The sequence below is a fragment of the Quercus lobata genome, chromosome 4 (assembly GCF_001633185.2).
Source record: "Quercus lobata isolate SW786 chromosome 4, ValleyOak3.0 Primary Assembly, whole genome shotgun sequence".
Classification (NCBI taxonomy): domain Eukaryota; kingdom Viridiplantae; phylum Streptophyta; class Magnoliopsida; order Fagales; family Fagaceae; genus Quercus; species Quercus lobata.
The window spans coordinates 77,742,943-77,756,942 of NC_044907.1; the positions used below are offsets into that span (position 1 = coordinate 77,742,943).

Genomic DNA, 14,000 nt, shown 5'->3' on the forward strand with positions numbered 1-14,000 from the left:
AAGTCATGCTACGACAAGGTGTAGCACTTGCACAGCAAGAAAAAGGGTGTTCAAATAAAATTAATGGGTATTTTCTATTCTCTCTTATATGTACCCATGTATAATATGCACAAAAGAAACATATGCAAATGGAAAAATATGCCAAAAGAAAAATTAAAGCAAAAAGAATCAAAAAGCTTTAAAATATGATTGTAAACTTGTTTCTAGGAGATGTGGGAGTTATAGGATGTATCTCAAAGGTGATAGTTCCCATCAAACGGTTATGATTGTGATTTGAGTATATATGATTCTCTCATAAAAATTTCGAACATATTTGTGCAACATATGCTTGTATGCAATTTTTTTCACAGATGTCACGCAAACCTTTTCTATTCTTGTTACATTGTACATGAGTTGTGTGATTTGGCCATAACAAGTGATGCCAGTGTTAGTAAAAGCTTACTAAACTGTCTTGACTTGATTTTAGAATTAAAATTGGATAGACTGCTTAGTGCTTTATGATTAAGAGTCCAATGCTTGTTTGAGAGTGATGTTTGAAATTTTTCTTTGGTATTAACTGCTTAGGGTAGGTGCATGGTTTCGATCATGTCTTGATTGCATACACTTCATGATTTTTCACCTTGAAAATTCACATTTTTATGCATCTTGATACCTCCCCGATACATCGAGTTCATCCTTGATACCTGATCAATCTATCAAATTTCAAAGGCAATTTCTGGATTTTTCTCGATACCGTTTCAACACCTCTTCAATCCATCGAGACCAATTTCTCAACATTCTATCTGGCCAATCCCTCCCCGACACCTAGTTAATCCATCGAGACATTTAGTTGTCGATACCTCTTGACCCATTGAATCTTAAAACTTGATACCTCATCAATCTATCAAGATTGCTTATATACTTGTGGGACAACCCTGTTCATTTCAAGCACTCCCACTTGGATTTCTCTTCAACCTCTCTCAATCCCTTTTGACCCAAACCACCAAAATCAAGTCTCCAATCTCATTTTTGGCCTTTTAACTTCATCAATTTGTTAGTATGAGGTCTAAATCTGTCTTCTTCATTTTTTTCTTTTTCTTTTTTTCATGCATTTCATGCATCTTAGAGCTAGGTTTTTCAAATTTTGGGGATTTTGAAAGTTTTCGCATGTTTAGGCCTTGGGTTTAGTTGATTAACTATAGTATTGTCATGCATTGCATTCCATTAGCATTTTGGGGTATGCTCATACATTTTCTAGGACTGTGTACTTGATTATGTTTGAGTGCTATAGTTTGGAATGAGTTTGTGCCCTATTTGTGGAAGATATTTGTTCATGTCACATGCTCATGCACATTCATTCATCGTTCTTCAATTCATACTCTTACGTATGTCTAAATCTCTTGATTCTGTCTCTCCCTCGAAATTTTATCTTCCCATGGCACCCAAAAAGCACATTCCCAAATGTAATCACTTTTCCCATTCTAAATCTTCTAAGCCGTGTGGCTTTCGAGGAAGACTTTTCTCTGCGTTCTATTCTTGTAAAATGATAAATACTTTTGTCTGAGCTTACAAACAATGGTACCTAATACGTTTAAATCTCATGGATGGGAGTTCATATGTGAATGCCTAGTTACCTGTCCCGGTGTATTTATACAAGAGTTTACTCTAACATATACATAACCAATACCTTTGTACCTATGTTCATTACTTATGTTCGAGGTCTAGGTATCACTATTACACTAAAGCTTATCTCTGATGTACTTTGAGTTCCACAGGTAGAAAAACCTAACTACCCTAGGTCACTAGTTCTTTCTTTTTTCTCTCGAGATGCATTGGCCTCTCGTTTATGTGAATGTCCATCTACTTTGGGTGGAACCCTTAGTATGGTGACATGTGATTTTGCTCGAAACCCTAGGATTTTGAACATGATCATGAAATTCATATGCACTCTTCAATCTATAACACCATCATCGAAACTTGTGCTCGATTTCTTTATTCACTACTGAAGGTCTATCCATAGACCTTCCTTTGCAGATGATACTATCCATTATGGATACATGTCTTAATACCACAAACCATGAGAAAGCTCATTTTCCCTTTTGCTATCACTTGGCTCCTCACTCTTTTTCGTGTTTCTTTCCCTTCTTCTTCTCCCTTCTACGTCATGGGTGCTTTAAGGAAGGTGATTTCATCTAGGAACTATTTGCAACTGATGACCTAGGCCAAGGGGTCTAGAGATAATCCGACTCCTGCTTACTGGGAAGAGGTTGAGTTTAGAACTGTTGAGGATACTGCCTTCACTTCTCGACCATCATCTTCATCTGCTCCATCTATTTCTTTCGGAGTAAAGGCGACTCTTGCTACCATTCTTGATCAGTTGCAGCTAGTTAAAGGTGACATTGGTGCAACCTGAGAGCTTCAGACCTCCATCATGATTGCCTGACACATCTTACTAATAAGATGTCTCAGATGAACACTCACATAGGATGCATTGCATGCCTCCAATCTAGACTAGGTGGTTTTGTTCCTGCTCCAGAGAATGTCTCTCCAGTTGCCTCTTCTACTAGGGGAGATGATGATAAAGCTTCTACCACTTCTTCTGATGATGAGATGACTACCTCACAGTTATCCACCTTTGTCCATCGTGACAAAAAAAGGGGAGTGGTTTTAAGAGTGGATAGGCTAGTTGTTAAGGAGAGAGTTCTTTGAGGGATGTAGTGAGAATTTTGTATGACTTTTGTATAGTGTAGGAGTTATCTCATGTACTTTTAGTTTTTGTAAACCTTTAATATACATTTGAGCTAATTTGATATATACTTTAATTTATGTTCTCTTATTGTATCACATGTGCTTTTCCTTTCATATCTCTTGCATGTAAATTGCATTTAATAACTTGTCTTATATTTCACACATGATGCCTTGATGTATCTTGTTTAGTGTTTCAGTTAATGACAGGTTACAAAGTCATATTCATACATTGATCTCTCTTCTTGCAAAGTTTTACAAGAGTTCAAGTATTAGAGTAGACATATTTTCTGTGTGATCATTAGTATAATGTATTCTAGAACATCCATTGTACACTTTGGGGTTTTGTCACGGATTGCTAAAGAGGGAGATCATTAGGGATATTTTTATTTAATTGGCACATCCTATGACAAAATGCACTTTACTTGTAATTGGATAGTTCTAAGTGGTTTCAAGATTATCATAAGTACTTTGAAGAAGTATAACAAGTGGTAATAATGAAGATATAAAAAATACTCAAGAAAAGCTGAATCTACAGGTCCTGATACCTAGCTCGACACCTTTGATCTATCAAGGTACGAGATTTCAGAATTCAGCGTGCAATGTTTTATTCTAATTGTCTATTTGTTTATGAGTTTGTGTAAACCTAATAGGAATAGGAGAGCTCATTTAAAAGGCCCATTAAGATCCTATTTAAACAAGGTGGTTGAAAAAGAAAACCCTAACCCTAATGCTTCACAAAGTTTTCTTTTTGAAACCCTAGCCTCCACCTTTTGAACCTGTAAGTTCAGAAAACAGAAGAAAGAGATCTTGTTGTGACACTTGTTCGCCTTTGGGGTATGTGCCAAGCAATACTCTAGCACTAACAACTGAAGATCTTATTGGTGCTTTTATGTGAAGTTGCTACAAATCAACTACAACAATTAAAAGGATTGCTGTGGAGTCAGACACGTATTGAAATTTGTGCAAAGAAGTCAGTCATGTAATGTGATTTGTGCAAAGAAGTCAGTCATGTAGTGGGATTTTTGCAAAGAAGTTAAAAGGATTGCTGTGGAGTCAGACATGTATTGAAATTTGTGCAAAGAAGTCAGTCATGTAATGAGATTCATGCAAAGAAGTCAGTCATGTAGTGGGATTTTTGCAAAGAAGTCAGTCATGTAATGAGATTTGTGCAAAGAAGTCAGTCATGTAGTGGTAACCTGAAATTTACTTGGTGAGATTTTTTCCTTGTGAAGGTTTTCCCCATTCGTAATCAAATTATCATGTCAAATTTAATTTCCGCTACACCATAGCTTAGATTGGTGATTTGTTTATGCCTCCATAATATGGCATGTAATTTGATCTAATTAATCAACTTGAATAATTGAATTAATTAACCGGGGTCAATCTTTAACCCAACAAAGTACAATCGTAACAATTCATAGCAAGCTAAGTTTGAAAAGGAAGATGATTCAATTTTTGAGATATATATATATATATATATATATATATATATATATAAAACCGAAACCTCTAAAGCTCTCACAATTTTCCACGTCAGCAAAATATTTAAATAAAATTATCATTTTATTTAAATAAAATTATTTTTTTTAGTCCAAACTTAATCAGAAGTAAAACTCTATCTCTCTAATAAGTCTAACTTAAACTCAAACTTATCATTATAATTTTTTTAAAAATAAAATTATTTTTATTTAATTAAAATTGCTAAAGTTGTCGAGAACACCACAATTAATCCATCGGTTAGTTGTTTGGACTTTGAAGTCTAAATCTAGAATTTTCAATTAGGGATATTAAAATGGAAAATCCTAATATTAGAATGATGCACAATAAGCCGTCAAATATCATTGGCTCAATACCTATCCAACACTTCAAGAGTTAGCAGGGTATGTAAATAAAATGTTTTGCGGAAATATTTACTGAAAAGAAAAGAAAAAAGACGTTATTGAAGGTATTTCTTAATTTCATGCATAAGGTGGAAAGGAAGACAAATAAATTAAAGTCAATGCATAGGAACCATAATTTTTTAGAGATCAAATTCTATGAATATCATTTATAATAATAATAATAATAATCATCATCTATATATACATATACATATATATATATAACTATATATATATCTGAAGCATTTGAAACTCTAAAAATTTTTCTCGTCAGCACAATATTTAAATAAAATTATTTATTTTAGTCCAAACTTAACCAGGAGTGAAATTCTATCTCTATAATAAGTTCAACTTAAACTCAAACTCATTATTATCATTTTTTTTTAAATAAAATTATTTTTATTTAATCAAAACTTAACAAAGAGTGAAACTCTATCTCTCTAATAAGTCCAACTTAAACTCAGATTCAAATGTTGATAATCTATATAAAAACAAAAATTATGATAGGACTCAAAAAAAAAAAAAAAAAAAAAAAGATTCACATTGATAATCGTGGGTTTGGTTTTGGGTTGAAATTTCTACTAATTATTATTATTTTTTTAATTGTACATGGCAGATAAAATATCTCTATTTTTTTGGAGAAAAATAAAAAATGCAACCTATGTCTTCCAGTCTAGGGAATGATAAATTTTTATTTGGTATGTTATATAAAAATTTGTTGAATTTGGTTTGGTTTTGAAGTAGAATTTGGGGATTATATAAATTTTTGGTATTTGCATTTCAGTAGATTGATGTGATTCACCTTAAATGTTTTTTATTTAGGTTCATGTGATTTTTTGTTTTCTTATTAAAAGCTATATACAATGTTGGAATCTAACCAACAAGAAAATCATTAGAGTATCCCATTCTTCCTGCCACAATGCGACCTTTCCAATGAAAATAAATAGGGCATTACATATGTTAGGACATATGTGGATCATGTTAAAAACATATATTATTTAGAATTGGCTAATCCTTTGACAAAACACATTTTACTTGTAATTGGGTAGATTTAGGATATGTTTAATACTTCAAGGAACAAAAGTTAAAGTTCAAGTATTGAAACCATGCAAATCTGTTCAAGAATCAAGTGAAGAAGTGTTGTGTTTTAAAGCTCGACAGATGTATCTATCGAGATTTAAAATGTGAAGCTCGATAGCTGTATCTATCGAGAATTACGAAAATCAATTTTTCAAAACTGTTTTTCATGCATATCCATGCTATGTGTTTAGGTTTTCTTTTCTCATAACCCTAGACATATATAAGAATTATTTTAAGGGCCGTCTCAGTAGATAAAAACTTGATGCAAAGGTTTAATTCATGCATATTGTGACCGAAGACAATTTTCCCTAGTTCATCTTTCTATTGAAGAAGCTGTTGCATTTTTACGCAGTAGGGTTTTGTAACCAAGGAGCTTCTTGATCTTCATTGTGTGGATAAACTGAAGAACTTTGCAACCAAAATCTTTCTCAAGTTGGTGTCTTAGTCACGTACTGGGATCTGTGTATCGATTGGTTAGTCAAGTATTGGGTGTCGCGCATTAAAAAGAGAGATTGTTACTACATTACAAGTCCAATTATGTATTGAGGTAAGGGTTCAACTATAGGTTGGTATAAGTATTGGGATTCCTTTTACTTGTGACCACTTGTTTTGCTAATAGTCAATTCTCGGAAATGGTGACCTTAAATTCACTCAGTGGAATTTTGCCTCGGTGGTTTTCACTATTTGTAAACAAATCACCTGTGTTAAATTTATTTTCTGCTGCATTTAACTTAGTTGGTAATTTGTTTATGCTACCACGCTTATTACATGTAATTGAATCTAATTAATTTCATTTACCCAATTAATTTGATTAAGTTATCAAAGAGGTCAATACATTCTTGGCCTATCAAGTAGTATCAAAGTGGACACACTCTGATTAGGGTTAATCTTTGCTATGTGATCCATTAACCCCTGTTGTCATGGATAGAGGACAAACTTTGATTATACCTCATTTATTTAATGGTATTAACTATGCATACTAGAAAGTAAACATTAAGAGCTTTCTTGCAGTCATTAGATGAAAAAGTGTGGCAAGCTATGGAGATAAGCTGGACCAAGCCAAATAAAGCACCGACTAATTGGGATGGTGCTAAGCTCAAAGCGGCAAACTTCAACAGCTATGCATTGAATGCCTTATTCAGTGCAATCACAAATGAGGAGTTCAAAAAGATATCTTCCACTGAAACTGTAAAGGAAGCATGGACCATCCTCCAGACAACCTATGAAGGAACTAAGGCTGTCAAGGATTCAAAACTTTAGAGGCTTACCACAAGCTTTGAAGAGATTAAGATGGAGGAGGATGAGTCATTCGATGAGTTCTATGGCGAGCTCAAGGACATAGTGAATTCTGCCTTTAATCTTGGGGAAACCATTCTCAAACCTAAGATTGTTAGAAAGGTGCTCAAATCTCTACCTAAGAGATTTTATGCCAAGATCATCACCATTAAGGAATCAAAGGACATTGACAAAATTCCTTTGACATAATTGGTTGGCAACTTGTAGACCTATGAATTGGGTTTGACCAGGATTGGGAAATTGAGTAAGAGTAACAGCATGACATTGAAGGCCAAAAACAGTGACACAGATGAGTCTTTAGATGATAAAGATTCTAAAATGAAATCCTACATCACAAGGCAATTCAAATAGTTCATGAAGAATGTCAATCCGAAAGGATTTAAGAAGGATCGAAAGCAATCTAGTTCTTCATAGTTCAAGACCCAAGATAAAGGGAAGAAGGATGTTTGGGATGGTGGTCAATACACCGTTCCCTCTAAACCAAAATGCTTCGAATGTCAAGGTTTTGGACACATGAAACAAGAATGTCCAACTTATCTCAAGACCATTGGAAAAAGTAAGGCCCTTGCTGCTACCTTGAATGACACTGAGCCTAAGGATGATTCGGATAATGAGGATGGTGGAATCCTGAATGCCTTCACTACCACTGTAAATCCTACTAAGGGGATTGTTGAAGAAATGGATGAAGAAGAGGAATTTGTAGAGTCTAAGTTTGAGAAGATGGATGAACAGGATGGCATCCAAATAGCCTGTACAAAATTATACAAGGTCTCTAAAAAGTATGAGAAATTGTATAGGCTGGCCACCAAGAAAGCTCAATGATGTGGAGCTTGAACGAGAAGAAATCTCCACAAAGTTTGATGAAACTAATCAAACCATTGAAGCACTGTGATTTGAGAACAATTTCTTGGCTGAGAAAACCAAGAAACTTGAAGCGGAGCTGTTTTAAGTCAGAGCTCAGTTGGAGATGACTTCAAGTGCAAAGCTTGGTGAGATGTTTAGCTTTTAGAAATCTGCTTCTAATCGAACCAGTTTGGGGTATGATTTCTCTTCCCCTAATATTGCTTCTTCTAGTACTACTGTGTTTGTTTCACCTGTTAATAATGTTAATGCTGAGAATAATGATGTGAAAATTGTTTTAGCTGGTAAGAATATAGATAAGGGTAAATCTATCTTAGGAGCACTCCTTAAGCTTAATAAGAAAGAGACTAAAAACCCTAGGGCTAAGAAGAGCAATAACCAAAAGTCTAAGCAGAAGAAGCAACATCTCTATCATCATTGTGGAGCTATTGGACATACTCAACCTAATTGCTATAAGTGGTTAGCCACTCAACAAAACAACAATATGATCTCATTCAAAAACTAGAATTAGTTTCCATCGTCTTTTGCTCCTTTTGTTGATCTTCTCAAAACCCTCATGTTCCTTTCGAACTTGAATAATTTCAATTCTTCCCCCTCACTGTCGGATCAAGGGTTCACCAAACAGAAAGGTTCTTCCAAGGTATGGAAGGAAAAAGGCTCTAAGAGATCTAGTCACTTTTTCTCTCTCCTTCTATTTTTTGTTTACATTACTTGTGTGTTTTGCTTTCTTGTTTTTTAGTCAGTCTAGTTTTTATGCTATGCTTTGTTTAACATATTTTTGTTTGTTTGTTTTCAGTTTTGCTTTATTTTGTTGTTTTTTTTTTAAATTGAAAAAAAAAATACAAAATCAGTATGTGTTTGTGTACATTGATTCTTGTGTATGTTGGATGGCTATTGAAACAAAGTTTTCTAAACTTTATATCTTTTGTAACTTAGATGAGCATCTCTATGCACAACTAATCAAATGGGCTTTGTGGCTTGTGTTTGTAATGAGTAAGATTAAGTAATCTCTTGTACTTAACACTCATATCACTCTTTTTGACGAGAATGATTAGAAAATCCTAATAAAAATGCATAAATAACTATCTTACCACTAAAGCCCGCCAATCATGAATGAAATCTGTATGCTTTGGCATAGCAAAAGTGTAATGTCAAAAGCTTAACATAATTAGGTATTTCTTTTCTCTCGCTTATATGCTCGTGCATGATATGCTCAAAAGAAAAAATATGCAAAGAAAAATTAAAAGCAAAAATAATCAAAATGCTTTATATATGATTGCAAGCATGTTTCTAGAAGTTATGGGAGTTATAGGATATACCTTAAAAGTGATAGTCCCCATCAAGCAGTTATGATTATGTGTGAGTTAAATTGATTTTCTCATATCTCAAATTGTCATAACATGAAGACACTTATGCAATCTTGCGATGTTTTTCACATACAACACGCAAATTCTTTGCTACTTTTGATACATGTGCAGGTATAATGTGATTTGGCCATCATAAGGAATACTTGTGTTAATGTATACTCACTAAACTGTCTTAACTTATTTTTGAAATATAAAATTGGTTTGACTTGTTTAGTGTGTGTGTGTTTTGGATCTAAATGCTTGACATTTTTTGTTGAGAAATGTTTTTGAAAGCTTAAAATATTGTTTGGATCTTTGGTTGAGTAGCTTGCTTGATTGCATTCATTTCTGTGTTTTTCCCTTCTTTGAAAAACTGTTTTTGCACATCTCGACAACTTCTCTTCAGCTAGCTATCCATCGAGATCTTTGATCTTTCTTTCTCGATAGAAGTTAACACAATTTCAATCCATCGAAGCTTTCTAGAATTTGTCTCGATAGCTTCGCGGCATATTCTCGATCCATCGAGAAACATTTTGTTTGCTTGATAGCTCCTCGATAGCTATTCGATCCATTGAGCTTTCTTTGCCGTTGATAGCTCTCGATAGCACTTCGACAGCTAAATCTGTCAAGAATTGGTGCTCGACAGATTTTCGATAGCTCTCAATCCATTGAGCTTCGTCTTTCTATATATAGTTTTTGCACAATTTTTTTCTCATTTCTCTTCGATTTCTCTCAACAAAAACACTCTTTTCTCTCCCAAACACTTCTCACTCAACCTCTTCACCTTCCTCACTTGTTTTTTGGCCCAAAGCTTGTTTTCTTCCTCTGCTATGGTATCTTTTCTCTCTTTTTATCATGCATTTCATTCATTTAGATCTAGGTTTTAAAGGTTTTTGATAATTTTTGGGGTTTTTCAAAATTGATGAGTTTTTTTGTGAAATTTTTGGGTTGGGTTATGTTTAAATGATCCTATATGCTCATGCATTACATCACATTTGCATTTTCACCATGTTTCATGCATTTAGATGTGTTTTTTATATGTTGAAATCTTGTGTGTTGGTAGGTTTGGATTGTGCTGAGCCTATGATGTTTATTTTGTTGCATGTCACATGTTCATGCATTTTTCATGCATACGTACATCTCTTTTCTTCCTTTTGATATTTGTTATTGATTGGTACTCTTCTACATGTCTCTCTCTCTCTCTTTCTCTCAGATAGTCTACGTATGGCACCCAAGAGCAAGTCTGCTCCGTCCCAGAACCCTCTTCGTTCTGGGGCATCTTCTTCCTCTAATTCTACTCCTCTTCACGTTTGGTTTCATGATAAAAAGGCCTATTAGGACTTCTCAGAGAACTTTTCTAGACGTGGCATTCATTCGGAATGCCAGGTCATCCTTTCGGATTTTTCTGATACTGACTTACCCACTATCATTCACAATAGAGGTTGGGAGTCCCTTTGTGATATCCTGGTTAGTTGTCCCTCCGTGATCATACAGGAGTTTTACTCCAATATGCACGAATTTAATTCTTCCATACCTCGCTTTCTCACTTTTGTTCAAGGTATACGTATAGTAGTCACTTCAGAGCTTATCTCCAATGTGCTACATGTCCCGAGGGTATCACATCCTGATAACCTCGGTTGTCCTCATCTGTGGACTGTGTCCAAAGACGAACTCATGTCTCTCTTCTATGAGACACCTTCATCTTAGGGTGACCGTCAAAACACCCCTTGCTCTGGCTTTGCAAAAGGTCCGAGGTTCCTGAATATGGTGATGACATTTGTTTTATATCCCTTGTCTCACTATAATTCTATTTTTGAGCCTCGTGCTCACTTTTTGTTATCCCTACTTGAGGGGCTTACCATTGACTTTCCCTTTCATTTCATACTCTCCCTTATTGATGTCTATAAGAATATGACGACCCGTAATAAGCTTATTTTCCCTTCTGCTATCATGAGAATCATTCGCCATGCGTCTGTCTCCTATCTAGAGTTTGCTTACTTCTCTATCATGGGTGCCATCAACGGCGTGCCCGTTAGACGGAGCGAGGCCCAGCTTCGATTGAAGCGGGCACGGACCGAAACAGCGACTCCTCTAGCCTCTTCCACTCCTTCTTCTTTCACGGGTGGTGTGACCCTCGAGGCAGTCATGGTGTAGCTTCAACATATGAATGGTCACCTTGACACTTTTAGTGATGAGTTATGTCAGGTGAACACACATGTCGGTCGTTTTGCATGATGACAGACTACCTTGTTGGCTTCATGGCGTCTTCTTCTCCTTCTCCAGAGGCATCTGAGGATGAGGACGATGATGGTGACTCCGATGGTGATGATGATGATGAGGATGAGGATGAGGATGCTAGCTCTTCCAGTGACGACGAGATTACTGCTTGAGTGACTTGCTCTTTGTCATTCGTGACAAAAAGGGATAGTTTTGGGTATGAGAGTAGTCATGTTCTTAGGGGGAGAGTTAGTATAGGAGATTTTTGTTAAGGGGAGTGTTTATCTTTATGAGGGATGTAGTGAGGACTTTTTGTATCTTTTCTTTATCTTTTAGACACTTTGTTCTTGTACTATTAGTCTTATGACCACTTAGTGATAACAAACCTTGTATTTATTTGATATATATATATATATATATATATATTTGATGAGGTTGTTATTACATTCTTTCACCTATCTCTTCATGTGTTGTTTCTTTTCTCTTTTTATGCATATGCTTCTTATTTATTGTATGCAATCTTTTATTTTTGTTTCACACTAAGATGCCATAATGAGTTTTGTTTAAAGTGTTTTAGAAATACAAGTTGTCAAAGTCTTCCATGCCATCTTGCAAAATTTTTCAAGAGTTTGTATTAGGGTAGATTTTATTGTATTCAACAAGTGAATATGAGTTGGGTAATTTATGAGTTCTCTCATATTTTATTTGTTTGTTGTGGTTTTGTTACAAATTACCAAAGGGGGAGATTGTTATGACATATGTGCATCATGTTAAGAACATGTCATTTAGAATTGACTAATCATTTGACAAAATGCACTTTACTTGTATTTGGGTAAATCTAGAATGTATATAATACTTCAAAGAACAAAAGTTAAAGTTCAAGTATTGAAGCCATGCATATCTGTCCAAGAATCAAGTGAAGAAGTGTTGTATTTTAAAACTCGACAGATAGCTCGACAGATATATCTATCAAGATTTAAAATGTGAAGCTCGACAGTTATATCTATCGAGAATTACGAAAATCAATTTTTTAGAACTGTTTTTCATGCATATCCATGCTATGTGTTTAATTAGGTTTTCTTTTCTAACAACCCTAGACATATATAAGGATTATTTTAAGGGCCGTCTTAGTAAATAAAAACTTGATGCAAAGGTTTTATTCATGCATATTGTGACCAGAGACAATTTGCCCTAGCTCATCTTTCTTTTAAAGAAGCTGTTGCATTTGTACGCCATAGGGTTTTGTAACCAATGAGCTTCTTGATCTTCATCATGTGAATAAACTGAAGAACTTTGTAGCCAATATCTTTCTCAAGTTGGTGTGTTAGTTACGTACTAGGATCCGTGCATCGATTAGTTAGTTACGTACTGGGAGTCATGCATTGAAAAGAGAGATTGTTACTACATTATAAGTCCAATTGTGCATTGGGGTAAAGGTTCAACTGTAGATTGGTATTAGATACTGGGTTTCCTTTTACTTGTAACCGCTTATTTTGATAATAGTGGATTCTCGGGAGTGGTGACCTTAAATTCACTCGATGAGATTTTACCTCGATGGTTTTCCCCATTCATAAACAAATTAACTGTGTCAAATTTATTTTCCGCTGCATTTAACTTAGTTGGTGATTTGTTTGTGCTACCACACTTATTACATGTAATTGAATCTAATTAATTTCACTTGACTAATTAATTTGATTAAGTTACCAAAGGGATCAATACATTCTTGACCTATCAGCAAAATTAACAGTTAATCAAGTACTCCCTATTTCTTCCAGTACTCTAATGTATTCTTTTTTGTTAGGATCTCAATTCAATGGATAAAAGAAGGAAGATATGATAGGTGAAGATGAGGACTAGAACCTAATTGACTCTTCCATTTAGAATGGGATAGATTTACGTCGAAAAGTAGTGTCAATCAAGAGAACTGACGTGTTTGCCACAAAAGTGGAGGGCCTTCGCCCCCTCTATGTGCTCAAACTTTGGATGTTCCCTTGACCTTGGAAATGCTACTATTTGGAGATTAAGGTCACCGTGTATCCAAGTTCAGCCTTACTAACCTAATTTTTTTTTTTTTAGAAGAATATTAAGTATTTAACACACACACAGAAAGAGGGAAGGTCTTAAAGAAACTGACCTTCTTAAGTAAACACAATTATCACAAACCTTGAAAGCTCGAAAATATGTTAAAAATACAAGAGCTTGTTTAGACCCCAAATTCAAATTACGGCTTAATTGATTTTACACTAACTTAATACTAAGTACGGGAATAGTGTAAACGTAAGCAAACACACAAGAGAGCTACTCTAATTCATATTTAAAGTAACACAGTAGTAAAATGAAATGAATAAGAGTAGGGAAGAGAGATGCAAACACAGATAACACCGAGACGTGTTATCGAGGAGGAAATCGAAGAACTCGGTGAAAAACCTCTCCGCCGCCCTCCAAGCGGAAATCGATCCACTAAACAATCAGTTGGGATACACAGGTAAGCAAGAGACCCTCCAAGCCTAATCTACCCTCTGTACCTAAGCCCTCCAAGCTCCTACTCCAACAAGACTTCTGGAAACCGTGTCTTGTCTAGCTCTCCGGATCC

General features: G+C 35.0%; 1 protein-coding gene across 1 annotated transcript in view; it reads right to left on the bottom strand.

Annotated features, from left to right (window-relative positions):
* LOC115984311 overlaps nt 1-14,000 on the bottom strand; it is a 45,172-nt gene that overhangs the window by 16,301 nt on the left and 14,871 nt on the right. The window lies entirely within an intron of this gene.